Source organism: Macaca nemestrina, chromosome 14 (assembly GCF_043159975.1).
Source record: "Macaca nemestrina isolate mMacNem1 chromosome 14, mMacNem.hap1, whole genome shotgun sequence".
Taxonomy (NCBI): Eukaryota; Metazoa; Chordata; class Mammalia; order Primates; family Cercopithecidae; genus Macaca; species Macaca nemestrina.
The window spans coordinates 30,151,951-30,164,631 of record NC_092138.1 but is presented as its reverse complement, the minus strand read 5'-3'; the positions used below and the strand labels follow the sequence as shown (position 1 = coordinate 30,164,631).

General features: G+C 39.8%; 1 protein-coding gene across 8 annotated transcripts in view; it reads right to left on the bottom strand.

Moving 5' to 3' along the window:
• Positions 1 to 12,681, bottom strand: part of LOC105491800 (KN motif and ankyrin repeat domains 1) — a 240,821-nt gene that overhangs the window by 121,035 nt on the left and 107,105 nt on the right. The window lies entirely within an intron of this gene.

Sequence of the window (12,681 nt, the reverse complement as noted above, 5' to 3'; positions counted from 1 at the left end):
ACCCGGCTCACTGCAACCTCTGCCTCCTGAATTCAAGCAATTCTCCCACCTCAGCCTCCCGAGTAGCTGGGACTACAGGCGTGTGCCACCATGCCTGGCTAATTTTTTTTATATTTAGTAGAAATGGGGTTTCACCATGTTGGTCAGTCACTCCCAACCTCAGATGATCTGCCCGCCTCGGCCTCCTGAAGTGCTGGGATTACAGGCATGAACCACTGCACCTGGATGCACAATGCTTTTATAGTACATAAAATATTTAAAATACAGTTGCTTATTTCATTTCTTCGGTAATCCTAGAGTATTTTCTGTATCTTATTGATGAGGAATTGAAGCTGGGATAGCTCCTCTCCTGACTCTTGAGGTCAGAAAACAAGTGGACAGAGCTGTGGAATGCACAAAGGCCAAGCATGAAAGGGGAGGGCCAGAAAGTTGACTGGAGTGCAGGGGAGTTTCTGAAGTGATTTAAGGTGGGAATAAGAGGCTCAGGATGAAAATGATCATATGAGGACCATGGAGAATGGTTAAAATTGGGAAATGAACTGAGTGGTGAGAGATATGGGCAGCCCAGAAAGAGGCTAAACTATCATAGACTTTCAGTACACAGTGCAACACACTCAGGGACTGAGCTTTTTAAAGCACAGGTCCATGTTTGGTCAAGGAGACTCAAAACTTCTTTCCATTCATTTTAGTCTGAATACTTGTTTGAGTAACTCTTTCAGAATGTTTCTATAGGGGCTGTTTCAGTTAACAAAGCAGAGAAAAGCAGAAACCTGTCTAAAACACTAATTTTTAAAGAGTGATCTCCATGTTGTTGTTTTCCAGATATTCCTCGCACAAGAAGGTTTGTAGAAATACAGAACTTTTAACAATGGATAACTATGAGAAGACCCAACCCACAAGTTTCCTGTAGATTAAGATAAAAGAAAAACAAAAATATAGGCAATCTTGGAGGCCCAAGATTCGCCTAGTAATAAACAATTTCTCTGGAAAACTGGAAACAAGGTTTATTTCACCTCAGTCAGGCTGTTAGCCAGCATTTTTGTTGGACTCAAGTTCTTAAAGATTCAAATATTTCCTATTCTCAACCTCTGGCTTACAGCTAAATACTTCACGGTTTTTATCTGCGGGCTGGCCCTACTTGATAAGGACTTAGAAAACTGTACTAAAAAATATGTTTAAACAAATCTTTCCCGTGACAGTAGCAGTTTTTTCCTCCATGAGGAAATCTGGCTCTTACAGCTAATCTGCAGGAATTCGTTGCCAAATAGATCTGTGAGCTGTGGGTTTGCCCAGGACACTAATAGTGCTAACTGCTGCACACTCTTAGGAGCACCTTTCAGACCCCAGGGCATTGTACAAACACAATTTCATATTCTATTTCATTCCACTGACATTTCATAATTTAGAAATTAAGGAACAGAAAAGTTAAATAGCTTGCTCAGGACATAAAGTAAGTCCAAGTCAAGGTTTAAGCTTTTAAACTGAAGCCTGTCTGGCTGCACACTCCTTTTCCTCAGAGAGGGGCTCTCATTGGTGGTTTGGTAAGGTAGCTTTTTTTCAGTTGTATTTTTAAAGAGGATATTGTTTTTGTTTGTTTGTTTGTTTTTTGAGACAGAGTCTCGCTCTGTCGCCCAGGCTGGGGTGCAGTGGTGTGATCTTAACTCACTGCACCCTCCACCTCCCAGGTTCAAGCGATTCTTCTGCCTCAGCCTCCCAAGTAGCTGGGACTACAGGAATGACTATGTCCGACTAATTTTTGTATTTTTAATAGAGATGGGGTTTCACCATGTTGGCCAGGCTGGTCTCAAACTCCTGACCTCAAGTGATCACCCACCTCAGCCTCTCAAAGTGCTGAGATTACAGGCGTGAGCCACCACACCCAGCCTGTTGTCACCCTTGTTTTTAATGCAACTTTTACGATGCTTCTGGTTTTCCTAATTGAGGAATAATTAATAGAAATTGTACATATTCAAGGTATGCAATGTGATTATTTGATATATAGATTGTGTAATGATTACCACAATCAAATTAATCAACACATCTGTCATCACACTTAGTTACCGTCTGCATGGGGAGGGAAGAGAGTAAGGATACTTCCTAATCTCCAGAACATATTCATCTTATAAATGAAAGCTATACCCTTTGACCAACATCTCACTGTTTCTACCATGCCCCAGACCCTGACAATCACCATTCTACTCTTGGCTTGTGGATTCAACTTTTTTATATTCTACATATAACTGAGATCATACAGTATTTGTTTTTCTGTGTCTGGATTATTCCACTTAGCATAATGTACTCCAGGATCATCCATGTTGTTGCAAATGGCAGGCTTTCCTTATTTTTATGGCTAAATATTGTTCTATCCTGTATATATACACCACATTTTCTTTAACCATTCTTAGGATAAATGGCACTTGGGTTGTTTCCGTATCTTTGCTATTGTGAGTAATGCTGAAATAAATATGAAAGTGAAGATATCTCTTTGACATACTTATTTGATGTATTTTAAATATATATCCAGAAGTGGGATTGCTGGATCATATATATAGCTGAATTTTTACAAAACTTCCGTACTCATGTCCATAATGGCTGTACCAATTTTCACCCTAATAGTGTAAAAGGGTTCCCTTTCCTCCATATCCTTGCCAAAACTTGTTACATTTTGTCTTTTTGACAGCAGGCATCCTAACGAATGTGAGATACTAGCTCGTTGTGGTTTTGATTTGCATTTCTCTAATGATTAGTGATGTCAAGCACCATTTTGTTTTTCTTTTCTTTTTTTTTTTTTCGAGACAGAATCTCACTCTGTTGCCCAGGCTGGAGGGCAGTGGCATGATCTTGGCTCAGTGCAGTCTCGACCTCTTCATGTTCAGGTGATCCTCCTACCTCAGCCTCCTCACCTCAGTCTTGCGGGTAACTGAGATTATAGGTGCATGCCACCACGCCTAGCTAACTTTTGTATTTCTTGTAGAGACAGGGTTTCGCCATGTTGTTCAGACTGGTCTGGAATTCCTAGACTCAAGCAATCCACTTGCCTCGGCTTCCCAAAATGGTGAGATTACAGGCACGAGCCAGTGCCCCTGAAAAGCATCTTTTCATTTACCTGTTGGCTATCTGTATGTCTTCTTTGGAAAAGGGTCTATTAAAGTCTTTTGCCCCCACCTTCACTTTTTTTAGTATTGAGTTGTATGAGTTCCCCATATATTATGAACATTGACCTCTTATCAGATATATGGTTTGTAGACATTCTCTCCCAGCCTGTATGTTACCTTTTCATTTTGTTGGTTGTTTCCTTTGCTGTGCAGAAGCTTTTTGGCTTGATGTAGTCCCACTTGTGTGCTTTTGCTTTTGTTGCCTGTGCTTTGAGGTAATAGCAACAAAACCATTGCCAAGGTCAATGTCCAGAAGATTTTTTCCCCTATGTTTTCTTCTAGAAATTATATGGTTTCAGGCCTTACCGTTAAGTCTTAATCCATTTCAAGTTGATTTTTGTATACAGTGTTAAGGGTCCAGTTTTATTTTTTAGCACGTGGATATCCAGTTTTCCCAACAGTATTCATCGAAGAGACTGTCCTTTCCCTCACTGCGTATTCTTGGCACCCCTTGTCAGCGTGTTTCTGTGCAATCCTCCAGGTAGGTACTAGATCCATCTGACATTTAGGTAATTACGCATTTATCATTTACTCCCACTGGATTTTAAGCTTCTTTCCAGGGCAGTGACCATGCCTTATTTATCCTGTAGCAGCCTTTCACCACACTTAGAGCAGTGCCCCAACACACGGAGCTTAAGAAGAGCATGAAGTGATGACATACACAGATTATTAACTTCTTTGTGCTCCAAGGGAAGTCTTTTATGGAGACTAAAAGTACAAGTCATCAGTTCCAAATGAATTTAAATAGGTTTCAGGTATTCTTCTACTGACCCAAATTAGACCACTCCTTGTTCCCCTTTTCCTTCCATCCCTTGTAAATTCCCATGACACAACAAACCAACAAAAATTCTAAAAGTAGACTGTTGTATGAAAAAGACCCTAAACCTATCAGTTTAAAGAAGAGCTGGAAAAATTTTTAATGAAAACCAAACTCAGTATAAACTTTTCTTCCCCTCTTCCCTCCTTCCTTCTCAAGAGGCTTCGGCAGCACCAGAGCTCCCCAGAACAAACCAAAGCCCTCTGGTGGAGCATTTGGATTTCATCTCCCATGAGGACTGTACCCCTTCCACCGGTGAGGGCAAAGTTCACATGTGAAGTCCACAGAGTAAGATGCCTCGATGGGTAATGTGGGGATTCAGGAACAAGCGAGTAAGCAGGGCTGGAAACAGATTCGAGTTGCATTTGTGGTAGGTTCTGCTTAGGAGATGGGAGGGCAACCCATGCTCTTGTTGACAGCAAAGGAAAGAGGAACTCACCACTGGCTGGAGGAATGTCCACTAGTCATGGGAAGGCAGAAATGGATTATCAAGTTTCAGACTTAAAACAAAAAACAAAACAAAACGAAAAACTGTAATTGCGGATGTTCCTTGCATTTTAAGATCAGAGTAAAGATACCAGTACAAAATCACTGGAGTCAAAGGCCTTTGTATGTGTGTTTTTTCCCCCCAGTAATGGGTCACATGGTCAGAACTCCCTGTATGAACTCTCTTTTTTGGTAATGATGACTTGAGAATTTCCACACTTGCCAAGTCAGTATTACGTGGAACTCAAACCTGACTTGGTGCATATGAAGACTTTGCTCACACTTGTTTTTACTACAGTCAGCAACACTTCATAAAGCCAAACTTAATGATGTAATTTTGGCAGAGCTAATATAAATAGCTCAAAATTATTAATTTACCATTGGTTGCAATTATTAACCAGTATCTACGTTATGTGACAGCTGTCAGTTTTCTATTTACCTTTATTAGGTGAGGCCCCAAAGTAAAATTTTTAGCTAAATATATTAGGTTCCCCGAAGAGTCAGGAAAGGAGCCTGAAAACAGAGAAGAGACTGAATTGAATAGCTTAGATTTCTAGTACTGGGCATTCTGAAAGTATTTTGGCAATTTATTCCGTAAATGAGAATTTAGATCAGATGGGAGATAATAAATTAGAGAATTTGATTCAAGAGGCTTAACTCTGGTTAGTCAAATGATGACTCATTTCCAATCTGGAATTTGATCAATCAGTAAACCAGTACCTCAAAATTGGTTAAGAGTAAAATTGTCGAGAGCTGTAGTCATTTTAAAAAGGTGTTATTTCTTATTCCCAATCAAATCTCATATTGCTGAATTCTATTATGCTCCAATATTAAATTTTAAAAAGTTGGCTTTTTAAAAATTGGTTTTTGAAAAATTTTAAAAGTTGGTTTTTAAAAATTTAAAAAATTTTTAAAAGTTGGCTCATGCCTGTAATCCCAGCACTTTGGGAGGTTGAGGCAGGCAGATCACGAGGTCAGGCGTTTGAGACCAGCCTGGCCAACATAGTGAAACCCCATCTCCACTAAAAAATACAAAAAATTAGCCGGGTGTGATGGCGGGCGCCTGTAATCCCAGCTACTCAGGAGGCTGAGGTAGGAGAATCGTTTGAACCTGGGAGGCGGAGGTTGCGTGAGCCAAAATCATGCCATTGTTCTCCAACCCGAGTGACAGTGCAAGACTTTGTCTCAGAAAAAAAAAGAAGAAAAAAAGAAAAAAAAAGTTATAATTATCATTGTTATTTTGCTTTTCTCACAAAGAATTATGTCTTGCTTACCTTGGCCCAAGAGAGCAGGTTTTATTTAAGTGGCAGGTCATTTAAGAGTTAACATCCTATTCCAAGAGGGTGGGAAAGGAATGGATGTGATTAATGACACTGAGTAATAGAGGGTACGAGTATGCGCATTTTGGAAGACAACAGTGTACCTGACAAAGTTTTCTTGCCTGCCTAGACCTGAACTAGACTAGACAACTGAGAATACAATGAAAGAAATTTTTTTTTGTTTTTTTTTTGAGATGGTATCTTGCTGTTGCCCAGGCTGGAGTGCAGTGGCGCGATCTCAGCTCAACCTCCAGCTCCTAGGTTCAAGTGATTCTCCTGCCTCAGCCTCCCTAGCAGCTGGGATTACAGGCGGACACCGCCACACTTGGCTAATTTTTGTATTTTTAGTAGAGAGGGGGTTTTGCCATGTTGGCCAGGCTGGTCTCGAACTCCCGACCTCAGGTGATCTGCTCACTTCAGCCTCCCAAAGTGCTGGGATTACAAGCGTGAGCCACTGCACCCAGTCACAACAAAAGAATTTAAACTAGCTAACTCTACATGGAAAAACAATCTCACCAGTGGAAGACTCTGTTTAAAGCATTTAAAAATCATTGCAAATTATTATTTTAACATTTCAACATCTTAATATGGGAATGTATTGCATATTAAATCCTTGAAAATTACTGTACGGCTGATCTACGAACATCTGCATTCCATAGTCCGTGCGCAGCCGCAAGTCAAAGGTAAACTTTCTTGAGGATCATCACTTATCTTCATCACTAGAAGAATGCTGAAGAGTTATTATGATTATATAGTAGCAAATCTGATTCTAAAAGAATGATGAATTCAGCTACTCTGAACTAATGTTGGCTCTTCTTTGCATTAATATTCACATGTTTTCAAATTTTAAAGCAACTGGGCCACCCAAATCTGACAATAGGCAAAGGGACAATTATATAGTACCTGTCCCAAGAAAGAAGTTGCTCTCACATCAGCCTGTCCCTGATGCTGCTGCCCTAATTTAATACTACTTTTTTCTCTCGCCCCCTCTTCTACCCAACTAGATAAATTAAACCGTGTGATGGTTTTAAGTGCTGTGTGGCTTGAAATATAACATTTATACAAACTATTCTAGAGGCACAAATAAGAGGCCTCTCTGAATTTCAAAAGCACTGTAGCTCTCCCCTGTTCCTTTAAGTATTGACTCTAAAGCAAGAACTGAGGATTCAGAACTACAAGGAAGCTTTTAACTGACCTGGGTAAGCATTTAAAAAGAGAGGCATGTACTTAGTTATGGCCATTTTCTCTCCTAAAGGTCCTGCGGATTTTGACCAACAGATACTAAATTTATGTTCAGAAAATGTAGAGTTCACATTTTAAAACATTTTCTTAAGTCATAAGGTGCCTGAAAATTAGTACTGTGGTTATTTTCTCTAATTTTCTACTTTTCTTCTTTGATAAGTTTATTCTCTGTTTTAAGGCTTGTGAGGAACAATGGATTAATAAGGTGGAGCCAGTTTTGCCTCAGGACAGATATTAAATGTCAGGGATGAGAGGAGGAAACACTGCCTGTTCACCCAGTGTGCAGGAGCTTTCTTACTGAATGGAAGCACCACTTCCCAAATCAGCAGTCTGGGTGTTGTGGTTGAAGACTTAAAAAAAAAAAAAAATTAAGCAAGCTCTGGCATTCATCATCATTTAAAAAAAAATCATTTCATGAATGTCTACTGTGTATGTGAAGCAGTGATTCAGATGCCTAGCAGTGAATATGTTTTTTTAAACGATGCAATCTTTGCTTTAAAAAAAATTGTTCCGATAAGTATTTTGACCAAGAGACAATATCTGTTTCTTCATTTTAAAAATGTGATCTGGGGCCAGGCACGGTGGCTCACGACTGTAATCCAAGCACTTTGGGAGGTCGAGGTGGGCAGATCACTTGAAGTCAGCAGTTCGAGACCAGCCTGGGCTGACATGGTGAAACTGTCTCTACTAAAAATACAAAAATTAGCCAGGTGTGGTGGTGAGTGCCTGTAGTCCCAGCTACTTGGGAGGCTGAGGCAGGAGAATTGCTTGAACCACAGGTGGAGGTTGCAGTGAGCCAATATCACGCCACTGCACTTTAGCCTAGGCGACAGAGCAAGACTCTGATAAATAAATAAATAAATAAATAAATAAAGAGTGATCTGGAATAAGAATAGCCTATATTTTCTTCAATGAATGCCATAATTTTACATTACATGGGCTCTAATCTGTATATTTTATTCTTGGGAATACTTTTCTTTACCCAAAGGAAGCAGAATTCCATGGGTAGTACTGAAATAACCTTCAAGATAATGCCTTGTGTGCAGGACGAATTACAGTTTGGCAGGTAGGCCAAACTGATTTTTTTGATAACTGCCTACAGTAAGTGGCATCTGGAGAGTGGTTCCATAAATGTTACTGACTGAGTCAGGATTCATGTCATCCTCCACTCTGCCCACACTCTCTTTCAGTAAGAAATTCCATTCTATAAATACGTGTTTTCTTTTTCACAAAAGAGAGAAGTCTTACATGGAGCCTACTCCTATGAGAAACCCGAGCAGCAAAGAGGAAAGTGGAAGAAGCAATCTGAAGTGTGCACATGCACGTGTCACAAACTGGCCTGCCGAATTTCTGCCAAGGAGGACAGGTGCAGAGTGTCAGCCTATCAGCCTAAGTTTACGGTGGGAAAATTTCAGCCTGGGAAGTAACTTTTCCTGCCCACCCATATTGGTGTGCCTCTCCCAACAGCCAGGTGAAAGAAGAGCAGCTGGCTCCGTATCAACATCAAGTAGCTGTAAAGGTGGTATTGGGCTCTGCCTGCCAGGCTGCCTTCAGGGTCCCAAAGAACAAAGCTCCAGGGTCCTGAATGTCTTTAGCCAGAGAAGAAAAGTAACTTGCTTCCTAGACTAAACAGATAAACCCATGTGAACATGAGCTAACATTTTTGAGAAAATAAGGGAATAAAACGTAGGCTATTAGACATTTGCCACACGTTCCTAGAAAAGTAACTACTTCTTAGACTAAACAGATAAACCCGTGTGAACATGAGCTAACATTTTTGAGAAAATAAGGGAATAAAACGTAGGCTATTAGACATTTGCCACACGTTCCTGCTCCCCAATCCTTCTCCTAACCAATTCCATTTATCCTTTGAAGATAAAAGACAAGTCTGGTTTTGAAAAATAAATGTTAAACAATGAAGGCAACAAGTGACAGTTATAGAATACAGACTGTTAAAGAAACTAAACCACTGCCAAAAGAATTGCACTCAGTAAAATAACATTAAGAACAGTTCAAATATATCATAAATTCTTTATATTTTATTAGACATAATGATTCTTTGCAAGAATGAAAAACAAAAATTGACCTAACTGACCCACCATTCACTTATGGTACTATATTAAAAAAAAAAAAATATTCTTAGACTACTGAGATCTTCTAGAGAAGGGACTGCATTTTAGACATGTGGTAGATCACATTACTATTCACCAAAATTTCCTGCTCCTTCCTAAAGACGAATCACATATCCTCACCCCCACTCAACTCGGGTGTGGCCATGTGACTTGCTTTAACCAATGAAGTGGTAGCAGAAATACCACGTCTCGCTTCCCGGAAGAAGCTTTAAGGGCTAGAGTGGAACTTTGCCTTACTTTCTTTCCCTCCTCTGCTATGAAGAAGAGCAATGACATAAACAGAGGCTGCTCCATCACAGATTGAGGTCAACACTGAACAGAGCTGCAGCTGACAAATAATGGACATGTAGCATGAGTGAAAAATCAATGTGTGTTGTTGAAAGCCACTGAGATTTGGGGTCTTGTAGAATAATTACTATCTTGATTGATACTGAGTGGCTTACAAAGGGCACTTAGTAAAGCCAAGTCTGGATGGAAGGACAGAGGATATAAAGTATTCAGAAATTCTAGGGGCGAAATTTGGTAGGTATCAAGTGAATATAAATCAAATATTTCTTTGATTTATATGTGTAAAGACAGCAGCTTTTAGGTTAAATGACAGCTTGGAGAAGTGACAAAATAGAGGTTTCATAAATTAAAGATCTGGCTATGCAGTTTGATAGTAATTTAAGTGGTGTTCAGGATGTCTATTCTAATTATCAGCACAAGATCTATTATCTTTATTCCAAGTTGCTTCAGATGTGAGTTGATACAATATCACCTAAGCGCTGAGGAGTCACTGAAGTGACTGCTGAAATGGCTTCACTTTAGTCCTCATGGATATGTCATGCAATAAGGTAGAACTGGATAAAAGTTAGAAGTCTAGTAACCCAAACAAGTTCCTAAGTTCACCTAAACCTGAAAATTTCATCTTGTTGATTGAAACTCTTCAGCATTAAACATTTCTTTATTGAGCTTCCGTGCATGTGGTGCTCAGCTGATGCTGGGTGGGGAGGTGACATCGGTATGATGGATACAGACGAGTCCCTGTTGATCCTTATTATGAGAAACTTTCCTTAGGCTTTCCTGCCTGAAGAGGCTTGTCTGGGCAGGCAAATGGCATCAACACAGGTGTTGAACATATGCTATCAGCTGGCACCACCTTTGGCTCTTGGCATACCAAGGACTAGAAGTAGGCCAGCATTTTCCCACCTGGATTCAGCAGTTGTTTTCCCTGTTCATTCTTTCATTCCCCATGGGTCTTTAGCTAGGTCAGGCATCACTTGGGATCTCTTCTACCACTATCTTCTGTCTTTAAATGTCAAAGAGAATATATAACATTTGTTCTTGATGTCTTGGACATACTTTATGGTAACCTAATATCCAGAAGCTGGTGTTAACTGAACAAATGCAAAGACCAACCAGGGAAAATAAACTGAAAACACACCAATTAATCAAGTGTTTACCTAGAGTATATACTATGGGACTGACTCTGTGCTAGGTACCACAAGAACAAGTGGGAATCAAATTCCAGCCCTTCAGCTCGAGTCGCCTTTTTAGTCTATTTGATAAGAAAAAGAGAAAAGCAACAAGATTATCTCCCCTCTTCTTAACTAGCGCAATTTTAAAATGTGGGTACTCAAACCATCACAGGTAAGGCTTTCTCTCACCCAATGATACTTCTGTAGGAAGAAAAAAGGAGGGAATTCTAGCAAAAAGGAAGAGCACATAATGCCAGATGGACTAAAAGAGCAAAGAATACAATTCATCAGCAAATTATTTGTCTATTAACAGTTTCAAATAAAATGCAATAAAATATATTCATAGAATGCTGTTATCAAGAAGATGATATACTATGCCAGGTGCGGTAGCTCAAGCCTATAATCCCAGCCTTTTGGAAGGCCAATGCAAAATGGACTTGCTTGAGGCCAGGAGTTTGGGACCAGTCTGGGCAACACAGGGAGACCCTCTACAAAAAATTAAAAATTAGCTGGGTATGGTGGCACACACCTGTGGTACCAGCTACTCAGAAGGCTGAGGTAAGAGAATTGCTTGAGCCCAGGAAATGGAGGCTGCAGTGAGCCATGATTGCATCACTGCACTCCAGCCTGAGACCCTGTCTCAAAAAAAAAAGGCGGGGCGGTGGGTACCATAAAGTTATATATGTACAATTTTGTACTATGTTAAAAACTGTATGTAGGAGTAATCACAATCAGCATACATACATAAATATGAGTGAGTAGAAGTTTAAGGTGATGCACTGTAGTTGTGATTTTTTAAAAATATAAAGTAGATTTACATACATTTATTTAAAAAATCATACTCACTAAATCCACAAGGCCCATAACCTACGCCAAAACCTCTAGTCCAGCAGTTTTCAACACTAGACAGTACTGCCCCCACTCCAGGAGGCACATGGAAATGCATGGGAGTGTTACTGGGCAATTATGTCTGAGGGGCACTCCTGGCATTTAGTGGGCAAGGGCCAGGAATGCAGAATACCCTGTCGCACACAAGACAGCCCCACACAATGAGAAACTGTCCTACTCATAACACCAGCAGCACCACTGTTAAGAGACTGCCGCTAGGACAGGACCAGGATCAGTGTCACCCAAGATATGCTATAAAAATCCTAAAATTTAACAAAATACCATTAACTTTATGCCAGTATGATTTAAAAATAAATCTTTTTCATTTAAAACACTGCAGAAGTATATAATCACTCCTCAAAGATGGAAATGGGTAAAAGATCATATTATCTGAATAGAGAAAATAATCTCATTTCCTGAGAGAGATCATATTGCTTTCATGTTAGAAACAATTTAAACAAACACTGAGGGTCAAAAAATTATCCCCATCTGCTAAACACACTTTTGTACCTTATCAATACACCATTGTCCCACAGGTGGTTTGTTAATTCGTCAGTAACTCCTGCCCCGGATTGAAAGTTCAAAAAGAAAGCAGCAAGGACAAGTGGCTAGAAACCCTGCAGCCACTGGTATGACCAAGAACTGAACACTCTGCTGGCCAACTTGCTCCTTGTGAAAAATGGCCCTTGAGTGCCACCCAGAGATGCTTGGAGCTGCTATGCACAGTGCCTTCTTCCTGGCCTCAAATAAGAGGAGAGGAGAAAATGGAAAACTACTCTTTCATATAGGGTGTAGAAATGAGATCCTTTATGCTCAATTAAATGGTTTTCCTACTTTGCTGCATGTTTAGTACTTAAGACAGTCATGCTCATATTTAACTTCCCAAAAGGCTGTTGATACTGCCATCTAGTGAATACAGTCCTTTTTACAACAGAAAGTCACAAAACTTAAAGAGTTCATGAGCCTACATTTCTAAAGTAAAGTTCAAGAAGTGTAAGTATCCTGTTTTTAATCTCATTTGAAATACTACTTATTTTACATTGAGAAGAGGAAAAAAGTTAGTAATAGAGAGTTTGCACTCTGTGGATTCCTTTTAGGAATTAGCAAAATTTCAAAAATGAATACAACAGGAGAAGGTAAGCAAATTTGATTTTCCATAAAGCAGGGGAGTCCAATCTTTTG